The sequence below is a fragment of the Acinonyx jubatus genome, chromosome C2 (genome assembly GCF_027475565.1).
Source record: "Acinonyx jubatus isolate Ajub_Pintada_27869175 chromosome C2, VMU_Ajub_asm_v1.0, whole genome shotgun sequence".
NCBI classification, from domain to species: domain Eukaryota; kingdom Metazoa; phylum Chordata; class Mammalia; order Carnivora; family Felidae; genus Acinonyx; species Acinonyx jubatus.
In genome coordinates, this window is record NC_069384.1 from 118,399,286 (window position 1) to 118,413,420 (window position 14,135).

The window sequence follows — 14,135 nt, forward strand, 5'->3', positions numbered from 1 at the left end:
ATAACAAAATGAAACATTCACTGGATTAGATTAACAGCAAAATAAAGGATGACAGATGAAAGAGTCTGTGAACTTGTAGATTATTAGAAATCATCCAATTTGTACAAAAATGAGAATAAAATTTTTCACCACCAGACTTGCTCTTACAAAAAAAGCCAAAGAAATTGCTTCAGATGGAAGGGAAATTATATTAGAGGGAAACTTTGAACAATAGAAATGAAGAAAGAGCAACAAAAATGGTAAATATCTGTTTAATATAATAGAAAATATTTTTCCTCTTAATATATTTCAAATATACATGATTGTTATAAGAAAAATTTTAACATTGTCTTATGGAGTTTTAAAAAAGGGGAGTGGGTAAAGGGACCTGAAAGGTGGTAAGTTTTTTATATTCCACCTCAAATAATAAAATATTAGTTCAAAGTAGACTGTGAAAGATTTTATATTATAATTTCTAGATCAACCACTAAAAAAAATCTAAACAAAGAGATACAGTAAAAAATTAAATATATGATGTGGAGTACACAACAAATTCAAATTTGTTTGAGTTGCTCCAAAGAAAGCAGGAGAACAAGAAGGAAAAAAGGAACAAACAGAAAACTAGTAATAAGATGGTAGATCTAAATCTTCACATATCAATAATTATATTCAATTTAAATGGTATGAAGACATCAATTAAAAAAAAGAGATCATCAAAGTAGATAAAAATTAGGCTCAACTATATGCTGATATGCTGTCTATAGGAAACACACTTTAAGTATAAAAATATAAGTAGGTTAAATATTTAAAAAGTGGAAAATATGTTAAAAAATATGTACTAGGCAAACATTAAACTACAGCTGGAATGGTCATATTAATCTCAGACAAAATTGTCTTCAGAACAAGAAAATTTCTCAAGGATAAAGAAGACATTACAAAATGGTAAAAGAGTCAACTTACCAAGAAGACAACTATATAAAATGTGTATGCACCTAATAACATAGCCTTAAAATACATGAAGCAAAAGCAAGTACCTCCAAAAGGAAAAATAGGCAAATCCACACTTAGTTGAAAACTGCAATACTCCTCCCTAAGTAATTGGTATAACAAGTAGATAATCAACAATAAAATAGAAGAACTGAACAATACCATTAACCACTGAATTTAACTGACATTTACAGAACACTCCACCCAACAGCAGAACAATACATATTCTTTTCAAGTGCACAGCACTTGACACATGGTGCGGAGCCTGCTTGGGATTCTCTGTCTCCCTCTGTCTCTGCCCCTCTCCCTCTCGTTCTCTCTCTCTCTCTCTCTCTCAAAATAAAGAAATAAACATTAATTTAAAAAAAAATAACTGGACGTTTTCAAATACTTAGAAATTAACACAATTCTAAACAATCTATGGTTCAAAGACAAAAACTCAAGGGAAATTAAAAAATATCTTGAAGTAAAGGAAAATAAAAATACAACATACCAAAACTTGTGGGATGCAGCTAAAATAGTGCTCAAAAATAAATTCGTTGCACTAAATGCTGATATTAGAAGACAAGGAAGTTCTCAAATCAACAATTTAATCTCTCATAATTAGAAGATTAAGAGAGCAAACTAAACCCAAAGCAAAGAAAAGGAAGGATAATAAAAGATTTGTGCAGAAATCAAGAAATTGATAACAGAAGAATAGAGAAAAATCAGTAACCAAAATCTAGTTCTTTAAAAAGATAAATAACATTGATAAATTTTTAGTCAGTCTAACAAAAAGAAAGAGAAAAGATGCAAATCACCAATATCAAAAACGAAAGGAGGATATCATGACAGATCTTAAAGAATATTTAGAGAATACTATGAACAACTCTATGAACATAAATTCAACAAAATAGGTGAAATGTAACAATCATTGATAACCTGCCAAAAACCATTCTGGAAGAAATACACTGATCTATCCTATATCCATTAAAGAAATAGAATTCATAGTTTAAAACCTTCTAAAAAAGAACACTACAGGCCCAGATGGTTTCACTGGCAAATTCTTCTTTGGAAGAGGATATAACACTAATTCTAAATAATCTCTTCCAAGATAGAAGAGGAAGAAACTTTTTCCAATTTATTTTAAGAGGGCAGGATTACTCAAATATCAAAGCCAGGCAATAACATCACAAGAAAGTTAAATTATAGACCAAAATCTTACATGACCATAGATGCAAAAGTTTGCAACAAAATATTAGCAAATCAAATCCAGCAATATGTGAAAAAAAAAAAAAAACCTAAACATCTCAACTATATAAGATTGACCCTAGGAATGAAAAACGGGTCCAAAATTCTAATGTCAATCAATGAAACCTATCATATTAATAGGTTAAAGAAAAACATGATCATATCAATTGATGCAGGCAAAGCATTTAGCAAAAACAATTTTCACTCATGTTAAAAAAAAAAAACAATTCCTAGACAACTATGAATAGAAGGAAACATCCTTAAACTGGTAAAGATTCATCTACAAAAACCCATAGCTAACATCATATTTAATAATGAAAGACTGAATACTTTCTTCTGAATATCAGGAATGTGTCAAGAACATCCACTCACCACTTCTGTTCAACATTATACTGGTAATCCTAGTTGATGAAATAAGGCAATAAAAATCAGCAAGATTCATAAAGATTGGAAAGGAAGACATATAACCACCCAGTTGCAGACAGTATAATCATCTATGAAGAATGAAAGAATTTGCAAAAAAAAAAACTTTTAGAAATAATAAATGAGTACGTATCAAGGTTCTAGGATACAAGATCAATACCCAAAAACCCTGTATCAATATATATATATGTGTGTATATGCATGTGTATGTGCATATATATATATGTGCATATATATATATGCACATATATATATATACACATACATATATATGTGTGTGTGTGTGTGTGTGTGTGTGTGTGTGAGCAATTGGAAACAGAAATTTTTTAAATACTAACAATAGCTCTAAAAATTTTAAATATTTAGTAAAAAGAGCTAACAAGCCACATCCAGGATCTGTATACTGAAAACTACAAAATGCCAAGGAAAGAAATCAAGAAAGACCTAAATAAATGGAGAGCCATACTATGTTCATGGATTGAAGGACTCAATACAGTTATGAATTCCCCATAAATTGGTCCATAAATTTAATGCAAACCTAATCAAAATTCCAGGTGACTACTTTGTAGATACAGATAAATTATTTTTGAGTTTAGAAAGAAAGGCAAAGAGACTAGAATAACTAAACCAAATTTGAAAAAGAAGAATTAAGATGTAAACTCCCACTGCTTGATTTTAAGACTTACTATAAAACTGCTGTAACCAAGTAATGTGGTATTGATGAAAGAAACAAGCAAGTCAACTACACAGAAAAACGTCCAAAAATAGACTCACACGAATATGACTCATTGATTTAGCAAAGTACAAAGGCAATTCAATGAAGTAGGGATAGTATTTTCAACACATGGTATGGGAATAATTGGGTATTTGTGGTAGGAAGAATTCTAAAATGCCTCCCAACATTTCCTGTCCCTTCTCACTCTGATGTACATGCCTCGCATAATTACTGGAACTGCAAATATGATAGATTTTATTCCTAGGCTTAGTTTATATTATATGGTACAGTTGACTTTAAAATAGGTAGATTATCTGGGGAGTGTTTACATGAGACTTTCTACATGTACAGCATGTTCTCTGGTCACAGAAGAGGAATTCAGAGAGTTAGAAGACAAGAAGGATTTGATGCACTGCTGCTGCTTGAAGATGGTAGTAAGGAATGCAAGGCATGTGGGCAGCCTCTAAGTTCTGAGCATATTGCTGACAAAAAAGACGGCCATATGCATACAACCACAAAGTACTGAATTCCACCACCACCAAGAATGAACTTGGAAGCAGAGTTTACTCCAGAGCTTCCAGACAAGAATTCCGCCCAGCTCATATGTTGATTTTAGTCTTATGATACCCTGAGCAAAAGATCCAGTCACACCGTGCCAGACATCTGATCTACAGAACTGTGAACTAATAAATAGGTGTTATTTTCGGCCTCTAAGGTTGTGGTAATTTGTTACACAGCAATAGAAACTTAATATAATATCCAAACACTAAAAAAATGAATCTTGACTTAAACTTCAAACTTTGCACAAAAATTAACTCAAAATGGACGATAGATCAAAATGTAAAATATAAAACTTCTAGAAGGTGTAATAGAAAATCTTCATGATCTTGAATGAGGCAAAGGATTCTTAGCTATAATACTAACATCATGCATAAAAGAAAAAGATAAATTTGACTTCATTGAATTGAAATATATTTTGCTTTGCAAAAGACATTGTTAAGAGAATGAAAATACAAGTTACAGATTTGAAAAGAATTGCTGGTGGGACATTGCTAGAACATTACTTGGAACACTGCTGGTGGGAATGCAAAATGGTATGGCCAACTTGTAAATCACTGCAGCAGATTCTTATAAAGTTAAATATACAATCACCATATGACTCAGGATCCCCCTTCTAGACATTTGCCCTAGAGAATAAAATGGGGACAACAGCATCTGCCTCCGAAGATTAAATATGTGAACTTTAAATAACAAAATAGATGCTAATATCCTTTGAGCAGAACCTAGCACTCATTGAATAACCCTGCTCTACTCACAGCTTTTATTAAAAATGTCAGATGAATTTTAATAGCATTTTTAGCATATGTTGAAATAATCACAAAGGCTTTTCTTTGGTTTTTTTTGTTTTTGTTTTTTTTTTGGGGGGGGATGAGACAACTGAGTTTCAATTCTGACTTCTGCCAATTAGCTTTTGGGGGGGGCTTTAAAGAGTTTTTTGTTTTTTGTTTTTTAAATTACATCCAAATTAGTTAGCATATAGTGCAACAATGATTTCAGGAGTAGATTCCTTACTGCCCCTTACCCATTTAGCCCATCCCCCCTTCCCAGAACCCCTCCAGTAACCCTGTTTGCCCTCCATATTTATGAGTCTCTAATGTTTTGTCCCCCTCCCTGTTTTTATGTTATTTTTGCTTCCATTCCCTTATGTTCATCTGTTTTGTCTCTTAAAGTCCTCATGTGAGTGAAGTAATGTGGTATTTGTCTTTCTCTGGCTAATTTCACTTAGCATAATACCCTCTAGTTCCATCCACGTAGTTGCAAATGGCAAGATTTCATTCTTTTTGATTGCCGAGTAATACTCCATTGTATATATATACCACTCCTTTATCCATTCATCCATCGATGGCCGTTTGGGCTCTTTCCATACTTTGGCTATTGTTAATAGTGCTGCTATAAACATGGGGGTGCATGTGTCCCTTTGAAACAGCACACCTGTATCCCTTGGATAAATACCTAGTAGTGGCATTGCTGGGTTGTAGGGTAGTTCTATTTTTAGTTTTTTGAGGAACCTCCATACTATTTTCCAGAGTGACTGCACCAGCTTGCATTGCCACCAACAATGCAAGAGAGATCCTCTTTCTCCGCATCCTCACCAACATCTGTTGTTGCCTGAGTTGTTAATGTTAGCCGTTCTGACAGGTGTAAGGTGGTATCTCGTTGTGGTTTTGATTTGTATTTCCCTGATGATGAGTGATGTGGAGCATTTTTTCATGTGTCGGTTGGCCATCTGGATGTCTTCTTTGGAAAAGTGTCTATTCCTGTCTTTTGCCCATTTGTTCACTGGATTATTTGTTTTTTGGGTGTTGAGTTTGAGAAGTTCTTTATAGATTTTGGATACTAACCCTTTATCTGATAGGTCATTTGCAAATATCTTCTCCCATTCTGTCGGTTGCCTTTTAGTTTTGCTGATTGTTTCCTTCGCTGTGCAGAAGCTTTTTATTTTGATGAGGTCCCAGTAGTTCATTTTTGCTTTTTTCCCCTTGCCTCCAGAGACGTGTTGAGTAAGAAGTTGCTGTGGCCAAGATCAAAGAGATTTTTGCCTGCTTTCTCCTCAAGGATTTTGATGGCTTCCTGTCTTACATTGAAGTCTTTCAGACATTTTGAGTTTATTTTTGTGTCTGGTGTAAGAAAGTGGTCCAGGTTCATTCTTCTGCATGTCGCTGTCCAGTTTTTCCAGCACCACTTGTTGAAGAGACTGTCTTTATTCCACTGGATATTCTTTCCTGCTGTGTTTGTGGATCCATTTCTGGCTTCTCTATTCTGTTCCATTGATCTGAGTGTCTGTTCTTGTGCCAGTACCATTCTGTCTTGATGATTACAGCTTTGTAGTATAGCTTGAAGTCTGGGATTGTCATGCCTCCAACTTTGGTTTTCTTTTTCAAGATTACTTTGGCTATTCAGGGTCTCTTCTGGTTCCATACAAATTTTAGGATTATTTGTTCTAGTTCTGTGAAGAATGCTGGTGTTATTTTGATAGGGATTGCATTGAATATGTAGATTTCTTTGGGTAGTATTGACATTTTAACAATATTTGTTCTTCCTATCCAGGAGCAGGGAATCTTCTTCCATTTTCTGTGTCTCCTTCAATTTCTTTCATAAGCTTTCTATAGTTTTCAATGTATAGATTTTTCACCTCTTTGGTTAGATTTATTCCTAGGTATATTACGGTTTTTGGTGCAACTGTAAACGGGATCGATTCCTTGATTTCTCTTGCTGTCGCTTCATCGTTGGTTTATAGGAATGCAACCGATTTCTCTGCGTTGATTTTATATCCTACAACTTTGCTGAATTCATGAATCAATTCTAGCAGTTTTTTGGTGAAATCTTTTGGGTTTTCCATACAGAGTATCATGTCATCTGTGAAGAGTGAAAGTTTGACCTCCTCCTGGCCGATTTGGATGCTTTTTATTTCTTTGTGTTGTCTGATTGCAGAGGCTAAGACGTCAAATACTATGGTGAATAACAGTGGTGAGAGTGGACATCCCTGTCTTGTTCCTGACCTTAGGGGGAGGAGTTTTTCCCCATTGAGGATGATATTAGTGTTGGGTCCTTCATATATGGCTTTTATGATCTCGAGGTAATCGCTTCTCGGCCTTTTGGCTAAGATCAAGTGTATGATCTCGAGGTATGCTCCTTCTATCCTTACTTTCTTGAGGCTTTTTATCAAGAAAGGATGGTGTATTTTGTCAAATGCTTTCTCCGCATCTATTGAGAGGATCATATGTTTCTTATCCTTTCTTTTATTGATGGGATGAATCACATTAATTCTTTGTGGATATTGAACCAGCCCTGCATCCCAGGTATAAATCCCATTTGATTGTGGTGAATAATTTTTTTAATATATTGTTGTAGCTGGTTGGCTAATATCTTGTTGAAGATTTTTGCATCCATGGTCATAAGGGAAATTGGTCTATAGTTCTCCTTTTTAGTGGGGTCTCTGTCTGGTTTTGGAATCAGGGTAATGCTGGCTTCATAGACAGAGTTTGGAAGTTGTCCTTCCATTTCTATTTTTTGGAACAAGCTTCAAGAGAATTAGTGTTAACTCTTCCTTAAGTGTTTGGTAGAATTCCCCTGGAAAGCCATCTGACCCTGGACGCTTGTTTTTTTGGCAGATGTTTGATTACTAATTCAATTTCCTTACTGGTTATGGGTCTGTTCAAATTTTCTATTTCTTCCTGTTTCAGTTTTGGTAGTGTATGTTTCTAGGAATTTGTCCATTTCTTCCAGATTGCCCATTTTATTGGCATATAATTGCTGAGAATATTCTCTTATTATTGTTTTTATTTCTGCTGTGTTGGTTGTGATCTCTCCTCTTTCATTCTTGATTTTATTTATTTGGGTCCTTTCCTTTTTCTTTTTGATCACACTGGCTAGTGGCTTATCAATTTTGTTAATTCTTTCAAAGAACCAGCTTCTGGTTTCATTGATCTGTTCTGTGTTTTTTTTGTTTGTTTTGATAGCATTAATTTCTGCCCTAATCTTTATTATTTCCTGTCTTCTTGTGTTTTGGGGTTGTATTTGCTGTTCTTTTTCCAGCTCTTTAAGGCATAAGGTTAGGTTGTGTACCTGAGATCTTTCTTCCTTCTTTAGGAAGGCCTGGATTGCTATATACTTTCCTCTTATGACCACGTTTGCTGCATTCCAGAGGTTTTGGATTGTGGAGTTATCATTTTCATTGACTTCCATATACTTTTTAATTTCCTCTTTAACTGCTTGGTTAGCTCATTCATTCTTTAGTAGGATGTTCTTCAGTCTCCAAGTATTTGTTACCTTACCAAATTTTTTCTTGTGGCTGATTCCAAGTTTCATAGCGTTGTGGTATGACAATATGCACGGTATGATCTCGACCTTTTTGTACTCATTGAGGGCTGATTTGTGTCCCAGTATGTGGTCTGTTCTGGAGAACGTACCATGTGCACTGGAGAAGAATGTATATTCTGCTGCTTTAGGATGAAATGTTCTGAATATATCTGTTAAGTCCATCTGGTCCAGTGTGTCATTCAAAGCCATTGTTTCCTTGTTGATTTGTTGATTAGATGATCTGTCCATTGCTGTGAGTGGGGTGTTGAAGTCTCCCACTATTATGGTATTACTATCAATGAGTTTCTTCATGCTTGTGATTAATTGATTTATATATTTGGGTGCTTTCACATTTGGTGCATAAATGTTTCCCATTGTTAGGTCTTCTTGATGGATAGACCCCTTGATTATGATATAATGCCCTTCTGCATCTCTTGATACAGCCTTTATTTTAAAGTCTAGATTGTCTGGTATAAGTATGGCTACTCCGGCTTTCTTTTGTTGGCCGTTAGCATGATAGAGGGTTCTCCATCCCCTTATTTTCAATCTGAAGGTCACTTTAGGTCTCAAGTGGGTCTCTTGTAAACAGCATATAGATGGATCTTGTTTTCTTATCCATTCTGTTACCCTATGTCTTTTGATTGGAGCATTGAGTCCACTGACATTTAGAGTGAGTACTGAAAGATATGAAATCATTGCCTTAATGATTTGTGTAGAGGTGGAGTTTCTGGTGGTGTTCTCTGGTCCTTTCTAATCTTTGTTGCTTTTGGTATTTATTTGTTTGTTTGTTTAGTTAGTTATTTATATTTTCATCTTTTCTCCCCTCAGAGAGCCCCCCCTTAAAATTTCTTGCAGGGCTGGTTCACTGGTCACAAACTCCTTTAATTTCTGTTTGTCTGGGAAACTTTTTATCTCTCCTATTTTGAATGACAGCCTTGCTGGATAAAGAATTCTTGGCTGCATATTTTTCTGATTCAGCACATTGAATATATCCCGCCACTCCTTTCTGGCCTGCCAAGTTTCTGTGCATGGGTCTGCTGCAAACCTGATCTGTCTTCCTTGTAGGTTAGGGACTTTTTTTCCCTTGCTACTTTCATGATTCTCTCCTTGCCTGAGTATTTTGTGAATTTGAGTATGATATGCCTTGTTGATGGTCAGTTTTGTTGAACCTAATGGGGGTCCTCTGTGGTTCTTGGATTTTGATGTCTGTGTCTTTCCTCGGGTTAGGAAAGTTTTCCACTATGATTTGCCCACATAACCCTTCTACCCCTATTTCTCTCTCTTCTGGGACCCCTATGATTCAGATGTTGTTCTTTTTAACAAGTCACGATTTTTTAAATTCTTAAATCATGCTCTTTTGCCTTCATCTCCCTCTTTTTTTCTGCTTCATTATTCTCTATAAGTTTGTCCTCTATATTGCTGATTCTCTGTTCTGCCTCATCCATCCTTGCCGCCATGGCATCCATCCGTGATTGCATCTCTGTTATAGGATTTTTAATTTCATTCTGGCTATTTTTTTACTTCTTTTATCTCTGCAGAAAGGGATTCTAATCTATTTTTTACTCTAGCTAGTATTCTTATGTCGTGATTCTAAATTCTGGTTCAGACATCTTGCTTGTATCTGTGTTGGTTAAATCCCTGGCTGTTGTTTCTTGTGCTCTTTCTTTTGGAGTGAATTCCTTAGTTTTGTAATTTTGAAGGGAGAAAGGGAATTAATGAGGTAGAAAAATTAAAATTAAAAAAAATTAAAATTTAAAAAATATTAAAATGAAAAATACACACACACACACAAAATCAAATAAACAATGCTAGATCCTAGGTGTGTTTTGGTCTGGGTGTTGAAAGTGGTTTGACAGAGGAAAAAAAGGGGGAGGGAGAAAAAAAAGGAAATTGTTTGAAAATTTCAAAAAATGAATACACTGAAGTAGACTAAAATGAGGTGATGGGAGTAAAATAGAGTTTGAAAGAAATTATACAAAAGTAAAGAATATAGTAGAAAAAAATTAAAGAAAAATATTTTTAATAAAAATTAAAACTAAAAATGAATTTTTCTGTATTCAAGAAAAAGAAAAGAAAAAGAAAAAAGAGGAAAAAAGGAAGTAAATCATTTGAAAATTTGTATAAGTGAATACACTGTCATAGACTAAAATATAAAATGATGGACATGAAATAGAATTTGAGAAAATTTACATAAAAGCAAAATATGTAGTAAAAAAATTAAATATATTTTTAATAGAAATGGAAAGTAAAAATGAAGTTTTTCTCTTTCTGCATTCAAGAAAAAGAACTAAGAAGAGAAAAAATAAAAAGGAAAAAAAGGAAATGGTTTTAAAATTTGAAAAAGTGAATACACTAAGTAGACTAAAATAAAGTGATGGAAGTATATTTGAAAAAGTTACACCAAAGTAAAAAATATAGTAAAAAATTAAATAAAAATTTTTAATAAAAATTGAAAATAAAAATGATTTTTTTCTCTTCTGTGTTCAAGAAAAAAGAAGTGAAAGAGAAAAAAAGGAAAATTGAATAGATGGACTTGCTATCAGATTGAAATAGGACTGAAATTACTTCGTTTTCCCCTAGAAGTCAGGCTATGAAGCGCTTCATAGTCCATAAACTAAGTAGGCGGTGAGATTTGTGTTCTTGAAGAGGGAGGTTGGCCCAGGTGGGCGGGGCTCAGTGTAACGGCCCCGCTCTCCACTAGATGGCGCTGCTAGCCTACTGAGGTGGATTGGGGTGGTGCTTGTAGTTGTGTGTGCGCGTGCGCATGCGCAGGGAAGGTGAAAATGGCGTCACTCATCTACCTGATCAGCAATCGCAGTTCTCCACGATCAGCAATCCTGCACCCGTCCTCTGTCTTCAGGTTTCATCCACTACCCGCTTTTTCACTCTCCGTAACTAGGCCCCAGGCAGTACCTCTCTCCCGAGTCTTGCCTCAGATGCGGCTATTTTCCCTGGCCCCTTACTTTTAAAGGACTGCATCTTTGACCCGTTCTGCCCCTCTGTGGGAGGGTCTTACCGAGCAATGGCCAAATGAGCAATGGCTGAATGTCAGCTGCACCCAGGAGTTCTTGCTGGACCTTGCTGCTATCGGTGCCCCGAGACTGCAGTCAGGTGCCTGCCCGCCCCAGAAAAAGTTCGCGAGATAGTGTAGCAGCAGCTTTTCAGGGATTACGGAAAATCACAACACACATCTGGCACCAGGCTTCACCCTTAAGGACCTTGTTCCAGCACCAGTGAATGTGGCCGCTTTCTGGGGTCTGCTGGGCCCAGGTTGCCTCACAGCCTCTACCAAATGTCCTTCCAGCAGTGGAACCGCTTTCCCCATGTGGCCAAGAAACTCCTGGACCCCACTCTTCCTGGGGATTCACCCTTCCCACCAGAGCACCGCCAGGTATTGAGCTGCGGAGTTGCAGACTTTGCACTCCCCTTGTTTACCGTCTTAATGGAATTTAAACCCTCTCCTTTCTCCTTTCTCCCTTTTTAGTTTAGTCCCTGCGGCTGTTTCCAATTTTCCACTTTCTCTCCAGCTGCTTTTGGTGAGGGGTGCTTTTCCCATATTCTTCCCCCCGCTGCTGTCTCCGTCCTCTCTCTGCCTGCAAAAGCACCTCCCTTCCCGCAGCTTCCTCTCGCTCCCCAAGTTCACCTCTCCGCACCGCATAACTGCCGAATTCTGTCCAAAGTTTTTTCTTCTATTTTATTGATGTGATGAAACATATTGATAGATATTCTGATAATTAAAAATCCTTATATTCTCAGAAAAGCCGTTTTTTCTACAATTTTATATCTATAATAATTACTGAAATTAATCTATAGTTTTTCTCTTTGGGGGAGAGAAGACTGTCTTTATTAGGTTTAGATATTAATAAGACTGGTATATTCATGACATTAACTGAAGACTTTTCTATTTTTTATGGTCTAAAATAACATAAAAATGATCAAATCTTAAAAAAAATTTTTTTTAATGTTTGTTTCTTTTTGAGAGAAAGAGACAGGGCATGAGCAGGGGAGGGGCAGAGAGAGAGGGAGACACAGAATCCAAAGTAGACTCCAGGCTCTGAGCTGTCAGCACAGAGCCTGATGCAGGGCTGAAAATCACAAACAGTGAGATCATGACCTGAGCCAAAGTCGGAGGCTTAAACAACTGAGCCACCCAGGCACCCCAAAAATGGTCAAGTCGTTAAAGACTAGTTAGGAGTCAGCTGTAAAACCATCTGGTTCCTGGAGTCATTTTAATAGTAGGTCTATAATCACGTTTCCAGGGTCTCCTCTGGTAATTGGTATATTCAAATGTAAAATTATCATTTTGTAGTTCAAAAATGGTAAAGTATTGGTGATTTTACATGGTTCAACGAATAGTAAAATAAATATCCATATATCTTTCAGCTAGTTTTACACATTAATAATTTTTCCATCTTGTTTTTTCATACTTCTCTGCATGTACATATAGATCACATATATTAAATATGTAAGTGCTTTTTATTTATTCTTTTATTTTTTCACTGAATCGGATGTAAGGACAGCCATCATACACCTCTTACCCAAATACTGAAGCATACATCTTTGACATTCTCTTAACAAAAATACCATTACTATGCTTAAAAATACTTATTAAAAAATACGATGAATAGTTTTTATCATGTCAGTATATATTCAGATATCCCCAGTTATTGCAAGAAAATAAATACTGCATAGATATTTTTAAATTCAAGATCCAATCAAAGTTATACACTGCATTTGGTTAAAAAAATGTTTGTAGTTTCTTTAAATCAGCTTCTTTTTTATTTTTCATGACATTGATTTTTAGAAGAAACCAGGTCAATTGTTATGTACATTATTCCACATTCTGGACTTGTTTGTTTCTACATAGCATCAGTTAATGTATTTTTCTCTCTGCTACATTTACTGTAAACTGGAAATTATGTTCAGGCCTGAAATTCAGGTTGAACATTTTTGGCAAGAATATTCATGGATGACGTTATATGCTCAATAGTGTGTATTTCATGTCAGCAGACATATAAGGTCAGACTGTCCCACTATTGATGATACCAAGTTTGTTCATATGATTATGGTGGTAACGTCTACTGTAAAGGTACAGTTTTACCTTGGTAACTAGTTTTTAACCTACGGGGTAATACTTGACCACTGTGTGAATATCTTGTTTCCAGCAATCTTTTACCTACTGTTTTTAACATCTGTCAATGATCCTTGCCCGAATCAGTGATTATATTTGAGGTGATTCATTTTTTGTTTCTCTTTGATAGATAATTTTTTGAAAGTTTCTTAGTTTACCCAACAATTACAATTTTTGGTTACCTTTTTATTATTTATTCCTAATTTATCAAATTATGAGGCTGTGAACTGTAGTGATTCTACTTTTGAAATATAAGATTTTCTTTGTGATCAAGTACATAACTGATTAGGGTGTATGTTCCATGGACATGAAAAAAATGTATATTTGCTACTTTTGAGGAAAAAATTTATGTGTGTGTGTGTATTAACTTGAGTTTATTGATTATGTTACTCAAATTCTCTATATCCTTACCTATACTTTTAATAGATGTCATATTCCAAATAAGGTACGTTAGATTTCCCAGTATAATTTTGTGTGTCTATTAAATTGAGTTTATTGATTATGTTGCTCAAATTCTCTATAATCTTACCTATATTTTTACTAGATGTCAGATTCTGAATAAGGTAAATTAGATTTCCCACTATAATTTTATTTGTAATCAAGGTCTTGCATTCTTATTTTCTCTAGTCTTTTATGTGTATCTGATGTGTGTGATATATCATTTTATGACAGTTAAAAAATCTTCAAATTGTCTGCTATATTTTTCTCATCCCAGAAATAAAACTTAGAATCCTCATATTCTTCTTAACATGTTCATGCTCCTTTTCTTTCTTCTAGTCCTGGTAATGTAGAATCCTAAAATAAAGAGTG

The 14,135-nt window shown here is 35.1% G+C and overlaps 1 protein-coding gene and 1 pseudogene across 17 annotated transcripts in view; both read left to right on the forward strand.

Annotated features, from left to right (window-relative positions):
• Nucleotides 1-14,135, forward strand: part of SLC9A9 (solute carrier family 9 member A9) — a 698,450-nt gene that overhangs the window by 502,406 nt on the left and 181,909 nt on the right. The gene's annotated exons all lie outside the window — the stretch shown is intronic.
• Nucleotides 6,975-7,183, forward strand: LOC113600051 (uncharacterized; annotated as a pseudogene).